Genomic DNA, 13834 nt, shown 5'->3' with positions numbered 1-13834 from the left:
CAGCAATAAATCAATGTGATGGGCACTTAGATGAAGAGAACACATACAGGTTGGAATTGTTCCCATATAATTACTTAGATATTTTACTTTAGGGAATAGGCTGCCACGGCTTTTATAAAATACCTTGGTATTTGTGGTGTTTTGAATATACTTGGTCTGAAGAGTTGTACTATTAGTGGGTGTGGGGTAGGGGTAGCCTTGTTGGAGAAAGTTTGTCACTGTGGGATTGGGCTTTGAAATAGCTTCCTCATAGCTGCCTGAGGATTCTTCAGTCTTCTCCTGTTTGCCTTCAAAATAAGATATAGAACTCTCAGCTCCTGCAGCACCAGCCCGCCTGGATGCTGTCATGCTCTGTGCCATGGTGATAATGGACTGGATCTTAGAATCTGTAAGCCAGCCCCAATTAAATGTTGTCCTTATAAGAGTTGCTGTGGTCATGGTGTCTTTTCAGAGCAATGGAAACCTTAAATAAGACAGTTTCTAACACATGAAGAAACTAAACTCTTCTAAACAACAACAACAAAAGTTAATGTGATGCTTTGAATGAGAAATGTGGTACATAGGCTCATGCATGGAATATTTGGCCCCTGGTTGGTCTTTTATTATGACAGAATAAAATTACTTAACCCGTAAGCTGGTACCAGAAAATGGTGTTTTACTGTGAAAAACTTGACCATATTGTTGTTATGAGAAATATGAAAGACTTTGGAGGATTAAACTAGAGAAATTGTTGGAGTCTATGGACCAGGATTAATTGACCATTTCAGTAAAAGTTTGGAAGACGTTACTTCTAAGAGGCACTTAGACTATGAAAACCCACCTCAAGAGATGTTAGAGAACAATATGTAGAAACCATTCTAGTAACATTTTAACACATATATGGCTACTTTTTAACCATATCCTAAGAATTTTCCTAAAGCTAAATTTAAAATTAAGAGACTGATGGGTTTAGATAGCCTAATATTGACTCTGTCTTCTGGTTATTAGTAATCACTTTTATGCAAGTCTACAGTGAAAGGTGATCAAGTGGGACAAAAGAAATGTGATGTGTGTGTGTGTGTGTGTGTGTGTGTGTGTGTATTAAAAAATAAAACACTTAATCATACTACCAAGGCAAAAGCTGGAAGTGAGAGGATATTATTAACAAAATTAGGATATTAACTAGAGGTCTAGCCTGCATTGCAACAATAACATAGGTTCATGGATACAACATAACTCAGGCTCTAACTTGTGAAGAAGCTGAAGAAGTTTTCTGCTCCTACACCGCAACAACAACCAAAAGGTGCTTTGAAAATGTTTGGTGGGAGTGAGGGTGCATCTCAAGATGGCAGCCACACTTGTCATTCTAGATTCTGTGGAAAAGGCATCCGTGACATGAAAGGTGCAGAGGGAAGGAAGTCATAAATTCTTCTGCTATAATTTCCCAGAGCTGTGATTCCAGGAAACTTGTTACAGTGGAATTGTTGAGTGACGGCTCGAGTGTGCAAGAGATCTCTAGAGCCAGTATGTGAAATTGTGAAAGTTAACCCTGGGTTGTAGTGCAGATCACAATATCTTGAGGATCACAGAACTTTGGGACATCAGCTAAGAGAGCTGCATATAAGTAGCAGAACCTGTCTAAGAGAGAAAGAGGAAGAGGGACAGAGGGGTCGAGGGAAAAAGGGAGAAGGAGAGGGAGAGAGGGAGAGGGAGAGAGGACAGGGAGAGGGGGAGAGAGGGAGAGAGGGGGAGGGGAGGGGAAAAGAGAGGGAGAGGGGCAAGGGAGAGAGGGGAAGGGGAGGAGGAAGAAGAAGAGAGGGAGAGGGAGGAGGAAGAAGGAGAGGGAGAGGGAGAGGGAGAGGGAGAGGGAGAGGGAGAGGGAGAGGGAGAGGGAGAGGGAGAGGGAGAGGGAGAGGGAGAGGGAGAGGGAGAGGGAGAGGGAGAGGGAGAGTCCATGCTGCAAAGCTGGTATAAGTGAGGAGCTATCTGTCTAGGCCTTTGAATACCAAACACAGAGCAGCAGGATTTGGTGTTTCTCTTGTTATGTTTTTATCTTGCTTTGGCCCAATATTTCAACATTTTACTGCCATTTCCTTATGTTGGAATTGTAGTGTATATTCGTTAACATTGTTGATTCTCATTAAAGACTTTAGGTTTTTAAATAATGTTCAGACTGAGAAAAATGTAGAGACTTTTAGTGCTGAGAGGTATAGACTTTGTATCTAGCTAGTTTTGGTGTGTGATTTTTTATTTCTATCTTTCCTTACAATACAGTTAATTTAAAAAAGGAAATCATTTGTCTGGTGATCACTGTCATGCAGGATAGAAAGGAAGATAGTATTGCTCAAGAAATCAGTTTAAATGTCAGCTTAAACGAACTGGCAATCATTTTATTAGATAGATACTTCCTTTCTGAATGCTATAAAAACAAAGTAAGAGCTAAAGTAATGTAGTATAGGTGTCAAATGATAATACTATAGTACACCATAGCTGAACTTTAACTACCCAATTCTTTTTCTTCCTCCCTTCTCCATATATCTCCTCCACCTTTTCAACCTTCTAACACTAGATCGGAGAGGAAAAATAGAGGGCAAACTACTTCTGGCTACTTAGGGACATCAAGTTCCTTGGGGCAAGTTTGATCTTCATCATTGGGCTTTCCAATCCCCCCCCCATTTCTTCTTTGTACACAACTACTTAACAAAGTACAACAAACAACAACCAGCAAACAACCAAAAACCCAACATCCCACCAACAACTGCCCCTCTCAGGACCCTGTCATTTATGTATACTCTGAAGACTCCCCAGAATTCCAAACATCACACAATATCAGAAACTATCTGCAGCTGGCAAAAGCATGCCTTTGCGAGAGCATGGGGCACATCATTGTCCACTGCTGGAGACAATCTGAAGCAGCCCCATATCCCACACTTGGGGTTAAAAAGAAACCATATTTGTATACTATTTCTATGTTCTTCAACGAAACCAAAATTCTCACTAGAGTACATCATTTAAAACAAAATTCTGTCAGTATTTTAATAATCACATATGATTTTCTAACTTAGCATAAAAGTATGTCGAATTGTTTAAAATTCAGGAATTTGTGCTTACTATAGGTCTTGTTTTGAGAGTTTGGTCTAAAATGCTTCTTCTTTTACTCTCTGCATTCCACTTCGGATAAGCACTTTGTTAAATATTAATTGAGGAACTGGCATGAGCATAGTTGAGGGAGATAATCTGACTGATATGCATAATGACAAAGTCTAGAGATACTTGAATACTCAAATCATTCGACTTCACATTTAAAGTTCTGAAATGTTATTAGAAAGATATTAATAAAATATATGTTAAACAAAACCACAGTTGTGATTAATATAAGAATACATGCTGTTATTTTAACATGAAAGTGAGGTGCTCTAGTATGTGGTTTTGAGAGCATGGCTTTATATCATGTTGTAAGAGAATCACTAGTTTAACTGCGAAGAAGGAACCTTATCTGAACCTTTAGGTAAGTCTAGAAAGTTTTCTGGATGAATGATGTGTGGGGGACCTTTATGGTGGTATCCACTATGGGTGGCATCATTTCTGAGCAGGTGTTCCTGGGTGGTATAACAAAACAGGCTGAGCAGGCCTTGGTGAGCAGACTGGTAAGTAGCTTTCTTATTTGGTTCCTGCCTTTGTTCCTGATTTTATTTATTTTTTTTTTGCCTGATTCCTTCAGTATGAGACAGATAAAATTTGTTGTCTGTTTGGTTTTCATGGGTTATTTTGTTTTTGTTTTGTTTTCTTTGGTTTTACAAGTTGCTTTTGATCATAGTGTTTCCAAAGTAATCATAAGTAAATCAGGGCAAGATGTAATAATCTGATCAGCCCACTAGTTGGGAATCAGCAATGACCTTCTATTTAAGGTTTTTATAATATGTTGAATAAGAGCTTTATAAATATATTCTATATCAGTTTACATTTGTATTGTTTAATAATGTTCATCCTTTTACTGCCTGCATATTATTTTATCCTATTCTAAAGAATGGCTTCTGCTGTTTACTAGCATAACACTTACAAATTTACTTTCCTTTAATTTTTTATAGACATATTCTAAGACTTGAAGGTTTTTTCTTATCCCGGTATTGTTTTAATTTTGAATCTAAAATAATTACAATTTAAGCAAAGCTCTCTTTTTATAGTGATAGTGTGTGCTATAAGTGAGAAAGGTCTTCAATTGTATACTCCAAACATACAGTTGATAAAATTCCCTCAGTAAAACAAAGATTGTCAAAAGTCAGTTTGAAATCTAACCAATGTAGTCTATTACTAATTATAGTAACTTGCTCTACTATAGAATGTTAGAGCACTGGTAAATCACAATAAACTCCCAAGCATCATATTAGTTTCCCACCCTGTGGCAGTGAACAGGAAAAACATGATCAAGGTCAAACCAAGAGATGAGCAATATTCATGAGACAAAGACTATCTACATTTGAAGTTTGAAAGACTACATTCAAAAGAAGCACAGAAAATCTGGAACAGTCCAGAAACATTTTCCTAAGAGTATTGATAAATACAACAATATAAGCCCCAGTGAATCATATGCTTACTGACGCATTGCATATTTCTCTAGAGACCTTTCATAGGAGCCACTTGGGTGCAATTGCCTCCAACACTTGGTGAGAATTAGTGAATCTAGAAAAGAAAGATGTACTTTGTTTAACGACTCTGTCCTCCCCATTTATTTTCATATTCAGCTGCACAAATGGGACTATTTGACCCAATGAATAGAAAAGTTGATAATTTGATCTTACATTTGATCATGTAGGATGGCTGTTGCTTTGAAAATTCTCATGTTCTCAACAAACTGCCTGGTGATAGTCTGTCATCAATGAATAGACACTTCTTGTTTTATTCTGTTTTGTTTTTCTCTTCTCTTTTTCTTGTACTAGTATGCAGGTACTCTCAGGACATAGTATGATTGCCATTTATCCTATGGTTTAAAATTCTTACACATTCTTATATGGTTTTACATTCTTATAAATATTTCCTAAAAAGTAAAGTTTTTTTTAAAGCTGGGGAATACCCTGGCAAGGCATTAGTATGTCAAAAGATTACTTTTGGTCTTGACCACTGACTTTTATATCTATTAGTAATTAAATATGTAGGAAGCTAATTCATTTCCAGCCATTAATTTTCATTTCAGGTTAAGTGCTTTGTCTGTTTGACTTCATTTCAAATTATCAGGACCTGAACCTAGACATCTTTGGCCAAACATAAAAAGCCTCAAAGTTCCAGGAGCCCAATTAATCTCTTTTCTGATAGAAGTGACGGTAGAGAATGAGAAAAGAACGTCTATTAAAAAACAGCCTATAAATCTTCCATGAGATGTGGAAGAACAAAACACAAACATATGTTTAAGATTTGGAACTTTGACTATTGCTTTTAATATAGTATTTCTGGGTAATCGGTGTGCCAGATATTTTTTTATGATGACCACTTCTATTTATGGTTGCTGATTCATGTGGAATGTTCATCAGGAAAATGAATGTTTTTTCAATAAGAATAACTCAGTATGTGAATTAAATCATTATTATTTAATTAAATCAGTGTATAGAATTTTTTTAAAAAATGGCTCCTAATGATATTCTGCTTCCTCCAGCAACAGGTGGCAACAAGTGCAAAGACCTATGAGGGAAAGAATGAGTCAGCAAACCCCTGACTGGCTGTTCACAGTGGGACACACATTCACAACAGTAGCTTCTGTGCATGCTCACCTCTAAAGCCTGTCTGACACCCTGAGAGACAAATAATGACAGAGTGTGAGACCAGAATAAGCAATCAGATTGTGCCAACTACACGGAATGAGCAGTCATGAGCCAATGGAGCCCAAGTGTAGGGTATAACAGTTTACCCAATTCCCACATTACGTGAGCTTTCTTTTGCCACTTGCCCAGAGTCTGGGTTTTGACTCTGAGCCTTCTTACCCCACCCCTTAAGGGTCTTCATCCAGGTTCCAAACAACAGACTTACACAGCCAGACGTTATATGAAAGTGAAGAGTTCTCCATCAAATCCCTCCCCTGAGAGCTCAGGAAATCTCATGGAAGAAGAGGAGGAGACTGTTAAGAGCCAGAGAGGATGGACGCACATTTAAAAGAACATTCCCCAAATACTGCCAACTCCTGGAGAAAGAAACCTTGTTTTTTGCTTATATTACACTTTTCTTAGAGCACACTAGACCTTCAAAAAGATTTGATGGGGTGCGTTCATGTAGGAATGCATGACCTAGGATGCTTAATGCCTTTGGGCCAAGTGAGCAAATGGAAATTGTTTTTTCTTTCCTCCAATTGTTATACTTTCCCTTCCCAAGGGTCTCTCCTTGGGCTCACTACCCTTCCAGTATTTTCCTTTTTTACGTTCTGGCCTTGTCACCATTTGGGCATCATCTATGCACGACCCATGTCAGCAAGGTGTTCTATCTGTCTACTGTGATGATATAGGAAGCCTGGAAGAGCACATCACATCTAGGTTATATGCATTCCGTTTCTGGAAAAAAGAAGCTTTCACCAGTTTAAGCTTTATTGCAAAAGAGCATGGAAAAAGAAAATAACAAAGAGCAGACGTAATTTTGGGGCAATCATCAAATCAAGGCTTTTATGTGTGGCCACTGGGTTGATTTTGGTTTTTTTGTTTTTTGTTTTGTTTTGTATGGTTCTCTTCAATCTGACCCACAAAGCAGCATCCAGATGTCCTTTGATCCTCAGGGCCTTGATTCAAATAAGATACTTAGAAAGTCACAAAATATTTGCCTAGCCTATCTATCCAATGTCTCATAGGTAACTTGCATAGCAAAATATACTAATTTTTAATTTAATAATCTTGAGCCAACTCATTGGTCCTTCAAAACAGGGACCCAGAGCACAAAGGTTCAAGTATTCAAATGAACTTTCAAGTATTCTAATGCTGTCTCATCTTAGTGGTAGCCTGTATTATTTTTCTTTATAAGAAAAAGAGTATTGAAATTTTAACAAATTTTGCAAACTTATCAACCTATATAGTTATAGAATGGTTAATGTTATTTAATGATTTCTAATTTCTCTAATTTGACTGGAGAATTCTTTGTAGCAATTTCATAGAACCATGAGCAACTGGGTGATGTTAAGACACTTATGCATGTCTTTCTAATGAAGGCAATTGCATTTCTGTCCTTTAAATATATGCTAAGACCCGATGAGTAGAAACATCATTGCTCTGTGTAGTTTCTTCTTCCCTAAGAGACTTAATGAAGTAAAAACCAAAATAACTATGTAGTTCTAAATTTGCTTATATAAATAAACCCAAGAAACAGAGTAAAGTTGTCACCATATCAAAGCTAGAAGAAATAAACATTAATGAAGAGGTATTTTATTGTATCCAGACCTTGGAAATGCTCTCAAAATTGAATTTGTAAAAGATAGGAAGTATGTTATTAGATTTAGAAATTCTACAATAAAACAATGTGCTATGTATTCTAAATGTTTCCGTAGTTCTCCCATTAGATTACATGGTATACATTTCAGACATCATTTTTGCAGTTTGAAATCTCTACATACTCAGTTTGATGGCTGTCAACAGTTTTAAATCCTTGGATGTAGTTCTGGGAGAAGTAAATTGTACTTATGGGAAGCTGGGAATCCATCAAACAGTTAGAAGTGACTGGGCAGAGAGAGCTACAAAAGGCAGAATTCCTTGTGTTTGAGGGTATGGTTCCACTATTCAGTTAATCTGAAGCAAAGCAAAGGCTCCTGGCTACAGGCCTCACCTTTTCAAAGAGAAAAGGAAAGGAGGAAATACCGCTCTAATTCCAAGTCAGCCCAAGAACACAGTGCATACCCCGATCTCCAGCAGTCTTTTAATTATTTTCCCCAAATTCCACTGAAAATATAAGCATCAAAATGAGAATCTCCTGAAAGGATTTCCATGGTTGTCATGGAAAACCTTTTTGGATATGTTTTAGAAGCTGAGGGACAGGTGACAGGAAGCTGAAGAGAAAGAAAGGAAAAGGTAGAGCTTGACGACTTTAAACTTGGTAAAAATATTGCCATCAAACTGTGCTTAGTAGTGTGTCAGAGAGTGAACAAATTACTGGAGTCTCTCTGAGTACAGAGAGAAAAAATGAAAATCGAAGCATGAAATTTTGCATCATTTTCCACTGTGTGGACTGCAGACATTTGCTTTACCACAACCGTGTTCTGACAGGGAAATTGAGAGCACTTGTAAGGACCAAAACAAACTTTAGGGTTTGTAGAGATTTTTACTTACTCTTGAGTTCTGAAGTCTTCACAGAAAGTCAAAGAGAACATAAAATATTTTGAATGATCTAAAAAGACAAAAGGCCAGAGCTATCTCTCAAGAAACTTGGACATTTTATTTATTATTTTTAAACACTTAAGTTTTGGCGTTCTGGATGTCTCTACAATGCAACGTGATCCCATTCACCCCTCTTCACACCTCTTCTCTGATTCCCCTGCTGCTGACTCCTCTGTGGACTCCCAGCTGGTCCTTCTACCTGCAGATATGCTTTGGAATATGCTGCTGTTACTCATGCAGCCATGGCTACAATACAATGATCATGCCATAAGACATAGTTCCGTGGTACTTTCCACCATCCTCTAACTCTTGGATTCCTTCAGCCCTCTCTTCCATGGTGTTCACTGAGCCATGGTGAAGGTGATCTCAATGTCTAGTTTAGATCTCAGTTCTTATTTAGCCATCTGTTCACAGAGAAAATAAGCTTCTCTGGGCAAGATTGAGAGAAGTGCTGTACTAAAGGTATAAATATTGTGAAGGTAGTTGTTCATGTCTATTTACCATGGTATCCGTAGGAAGCTCCTGTTGGTCCTGGCATCTCCAACCATAGGATTTTGACTAGGTTTATAACACCAGGTATATATTTTTTTTCTGTTAAAGAGGAATCAGAAAGTAATTGGTTACCTCCAGAATAATCAGGTCACTGTTATGTCTGAAAGGCTAGTATTGTAGAATTCAGGATTTACTGCCTACTTCTGTACCACTTTTCCTCCTATGAATGCTACCCAGTGGGAGGAAACTTCCAGCTAAATTCCATTTTTAATTATTTCCTAGATACAAATCACCTAGTGTCTAAAGCAAGTGTCTCTATTGTTTTAGGATCGTCTGATGGCTCCTTGGCCAAGAACTCAGAGGGAGACTTTTCTATACAAAGAAAGGGGATTTTCATAAAACAAAGACAAGAACAAAACAGCAACAAAAACCTATGACTTCTGGGACAAGCATTAATCATCCATGCAGCTTCGGACTTAAATCGTTTCTTTTAACCACCACCTAAAATGAGAAAGTACAAAAGCAAGTTTAATATTTTGTCATAGAAAATCTTTGATAAACAGAATTTTAAAAGAGTACATTCACTGTGGATGGCTAAGAATATGCTATGGATTTCTCAATAGACTTGTTAGTGACTATTGAGTTCAGCAGATTACAGCAGACTCCTAATGATGCCAAGGTTCAGTTCCTGTAGGGAGCCAGGTAACTGTGCCCTGTTCCATAACCACCCAGCATGCCCCTAACTATGACCTGCTGTGTCCAAAATGTGTGCTTTTTGTTACTAAAGGAGCCAGATGTATATGGTTCAGTGAAAATCCATTCTCCTAACTCGAAAAATTTCTCAAGGCAGATGGTAGGTCAGTAATGCCACTTTAGTATATATAAAGGACAGCGTGTGTTCTCATATTGAAAAGTAAAGTGGAGATTTATCAGATATCCAATTGTAATTGAATACTTGGGATAGATTCAACTGAGTTTAGGCAGTCACCATGAAGGCTGATGGCGGTTTCTGAATTTATGACCATGTTATGGTCTTGTTTTAATGATCTCGGTGACTAAAAAGTGTTTTTCTGTTCTTCTGTGTGAAAGTTGAGCTAGACAGAAATGGTGATTACTAAAATAGTTCATACCCTATGTAATCTGATTTTTAAAAAATACAATATTAAGTGTGATTTTACAAGCCATTTTGATTCACATGGGCCTATTATCCAACAAAGTAAATAAATAAGTAGTAAACAAACAAACATGGTTTGGTTTTTTTAAGAATCTGATGATAGAAAAAAATCAAATGAATGAAATTTAATATCTACCACTTTATTATTATAATTCTTAATTTACGTGGCATTCCAAAGAAGGACTGTGAAATAAACAAAGAAGACTTTGCATGTCACTCTTATGATGAAAATAACCAAGAAATGTAGCCCTTTAAATATGACATTAAGATTTTCCTATGTATGCTCAGCCTATAAATAGTAAATTATACAACTATCTCAATGATCTGCAATATGAATTTGCCATACATAGATGTGTTCTATTTCCATTATATTCAAATTTTACTAGTATGAATTGATATAGTTGGGTATGTAGAAGGCGATCCCTAATAATAGAAAGAACAATAAACTGAATGCTCTTTTACTTTACACCCATTGCCACAACAGAAAAGTAAATCTTTGCTTGTACTTAGGTAGACTTTATTGAAGGCACTAAATGGACTTCAGTTTACTGTGTCTCTGAACAGAGCCATTAAAAGAAAAGTATTTGCTTAAGTTGCTGAATTTTATGTAAACCAAAACAGATGAGGTTAAAACAGAAATAAACAGTAATTAAATTACCCAGAATTTTCTGGATGAAATAAAACAATTCTTTACAGTTTCTAGGTAATGGCAAAAGTGTTCCTGGCAGGCAGGAAAAGCATAATTAACAGCACAGCGAAGCTTCGCTTTCTGTTCTGTTTGGCAATCGAGTCTACTAAGTCAAAAGCTGTTAAGTAGAGTATTTGGGTTTCATATTAATTTGCATTTCACTTCATTGCTCTTTACTGGTTTGTAGGCAGGAAACAGAGAGGTCTGGGTTCAACACAACAAATTACTGTACAACATAAGAAATTGCTACTCAAGCAGCTTCTTGTTTCTACTGTGTATGTCATGCTGTGAGCAAAAAACGGAAGGGAAAAAAAGAAGGAGAAAAAAAAGAAAGAGAAGTGTTGAGTCTTTAGAGGCATTTCAGCACCAGATCCACACTATCAAAAATAGTCCTCAAACATGGTGAGAGTTATCTAGAAATTCAGCAGTTTGCAAACAAGTGCACTGGGGAGTATTTTTTTCACACTAAAATATTTTTGCTACACATCAGTAAGTCCTTGAGAGAGCCTGCTGGTTCCAAAGGCCTGCATTTTGCTGTGGAAATAGCAGAGCGATATGTAGTCAGAGCTAACAGAGCAGGGGTGCTGTAGATGCTCCTTGTGGTGACTGCTCCATTTGGCCAAGAATGGCTAAACTACTGGGATTAGGAACTAAGCATTCATTTGAATATCTCTCTGTCTCTGTCTCTCTGTCTCTCTGTCTCTCTGTCTCTCAGTCTCTATCTATCTATCTATCTATCTATCTATCTATCTATCTATCTATCATCTATCTATCTTTTTAAAAGTGGATCACTTATTTTTGTGTTCTGCATACTAGTTTTTTGCCTGCATATATGTCTGTGAGAGAATATGGGCTCTCCTGGACCTATACATGCAGGGAACTGTGAGATGCTGTGTGAGAGCTGGTAATTGAATTGCTCTGGGGGAGCAAGCAGTGATCTTAACTTCTGTCATCTCTGCAACCTTCAAAAAGATTTAGTGTGTGTGTGTGTGTGTGTGTGTGTGTGTGTGTGTGCACGTGTACATGCAGGCAGGCATGTGCATGTGCGTGTGTACACAGGCACACATGAGTACAAGTGCCTATAACAGACTGGAAGGACATTGAATCCCCTGGAGCTGTATTTTCTGGTGATTGGGAGACACCTGATAAAGATGCTGGAAACTGAGCTCAGGTTCTCTGTAAGAGCACTCAGGCTCTTAAACACTGAGATGTCTCTTCTGGCCCTGCATTTTCATTTCTTAACTCCTGATTCTTTCCTATTATCTATTTGAAGAAATGTTAGTACATGGTTATATATTGATCTAAACTGAGCAGAATCTAGAATCACTGAGGAGGAAAACTTTGAGGTATGCCTGTGAGAGATAATATGTGTTAGGCTTGCTTCTTGGTATGCAAGTGAAGCATGATCTAGATTAGACAAACAAGTTGGGTGACGGCATTATTGAGCTGGAAATCCTGGTCTTCACAATAAGGGAAAAGCTGTCTGAACACTTGAATTTATCTCCTTCTGCTTCCTGAATGGGAAAGGGATGTAACTACCTTCCTTAAGCTACTATGCTAATGACTTCCTTGTCTATACCCTGGAACTGTGAAGCCCAATAAGTCTTTCCTTCCTTAAGTTGCTTTTGTCAGGTAGTTTAACACAGCAGCTCTAGACAACATTCCTATTGTTTCCCAAGACTCAGATCTCACAACTTAAGACTCCTTAATAACAAAAGATGTGTGTGTGTGTGTGTGCACGCATTTGTGTGTGAATATGTACAATTTTGCTTATGCATACCTATGCCTGCAAGTATGTGTAATCAATCTCCTTGGTTATTGCTGGAAAAAGAAAGAAAGAAAGGAAGGAAGGAAGGAAGAAAGAAAGAAAGAACAAAAGAAAGAAAGAAAAAGAAAAATGAATGGAATGAAATTTTACTATCATCAAGGATTTCTTGCTCGTGTCTATTATTTCATTCTTTGTTCTATTAGGAAGAGTGATATTTTGTTCTGCTGTTCTTGAAACCATTAGAATGTTTTGCTTGTGCTTCTATGTCAACTGACATAGACCTATGAGAATACCTAAAATATTTTGATGATTTGAGCACTGACACTCTTCTTTTTTTTTTTTTTTTTTATTAACTTGAGTATTTCTTATATACATTTCGAGTGTTATTCGCTTTCCCAGTTTCCGGGCAAAAATCCCCCTCCCCCCTCCCCCCTCCCCTTCCTTATGGGTATTCCCCTCCCAACCCTCCCCCCATTGCTGCCCTCCCCCAACAGTCTAGTTCACTGGGGGTTCAGTCTTAGCAGGACCCAGGGCTTCCCCTTCCACTGGTGCTCTTACTAGGATATTCATTGCTACCTATGGGGTCAGAGTCCAGGGTCAGTCCATGTATAGTCTTTAGGTAGTGGCTTAGTCCCTGGAAGCTCTGGTTCCTTGGCATTGTTGTACATATGGGGTCTCGAGCCCCTTCAAGCTCTTCCAGTTCTTTCTCTGATTCCTTCAACGGGGGTTCTATTCTCAGTTCAGTGGTTTGCTGCTGGCATTCGCCTCTGTATTTGCTGTATTCTGGCTGTGTCTCTCAGGAGCGATCTACATCCAGCTCCTGTCGGTCTGCACTTCTTTGCTTCATCCATCTTGTCTAATTGGGTGGCTGTATATGTATGGGCCACATGTGGGGCAGGCTCTGAATGGGTGTTCCTTCAGTTTCTGTTTTAATCTTTGCCTCTCTCTTCCCTGCCAAGGGTATTCTTGTTCCCCTTTTAAAGAAGGCGTGAAACATTCACATTTTGATCATCCGTCTTGAGTTTCGTTTGTTCTAGGCATCTAGGGTAATTCAAGCATTTGGGCTAATAGCCACTTATCAATGAGTGCATACCATGTATGTCTTTCTGTGATTGGGTTAGCTCACTCAGAATGATATTTTCCAGTTCCAACCATTTGCCTACGAATTTCATAAAGCCGTTGTTTTTGATAGCTGAGTAATATTCCATTGTGTAGATGTACCACATTTTCTGTATCCATTCCTCTGTTGAAGGGCATCTGGGTTCTTTCCATTTTCTGGCTATTATAAATAAGGCTGCGATGAACATAGTGGAGCACGTGTCTTTTTTATATGTTGGGGCATCTTTTGGGTATATGCCCAAAAGAGGTATAGCTGGATCCTCAGGCAGTTTAATGTC

The sequence above is a fragment of the Rattus norvegicus genome, chromosome 14, assembly GCF_021556685.1.
Source record: "Rattus norvegicus strain SHRSP/BbbUtx chromosome 14, alternate assembly SHRSP_T2T, whole genome shotgun sequence".
Classification (NCBI taxonomy): Eukaryota; Metazoa; Chordata; class Mammalia; order Rodentia; family Muridae; genus Rattus; species Rattus norvegicus.
The sequence above is the reverse complement of the archived record's forward strand: the minus strand, read 5'-3'. Positions refer to the sequence as shown.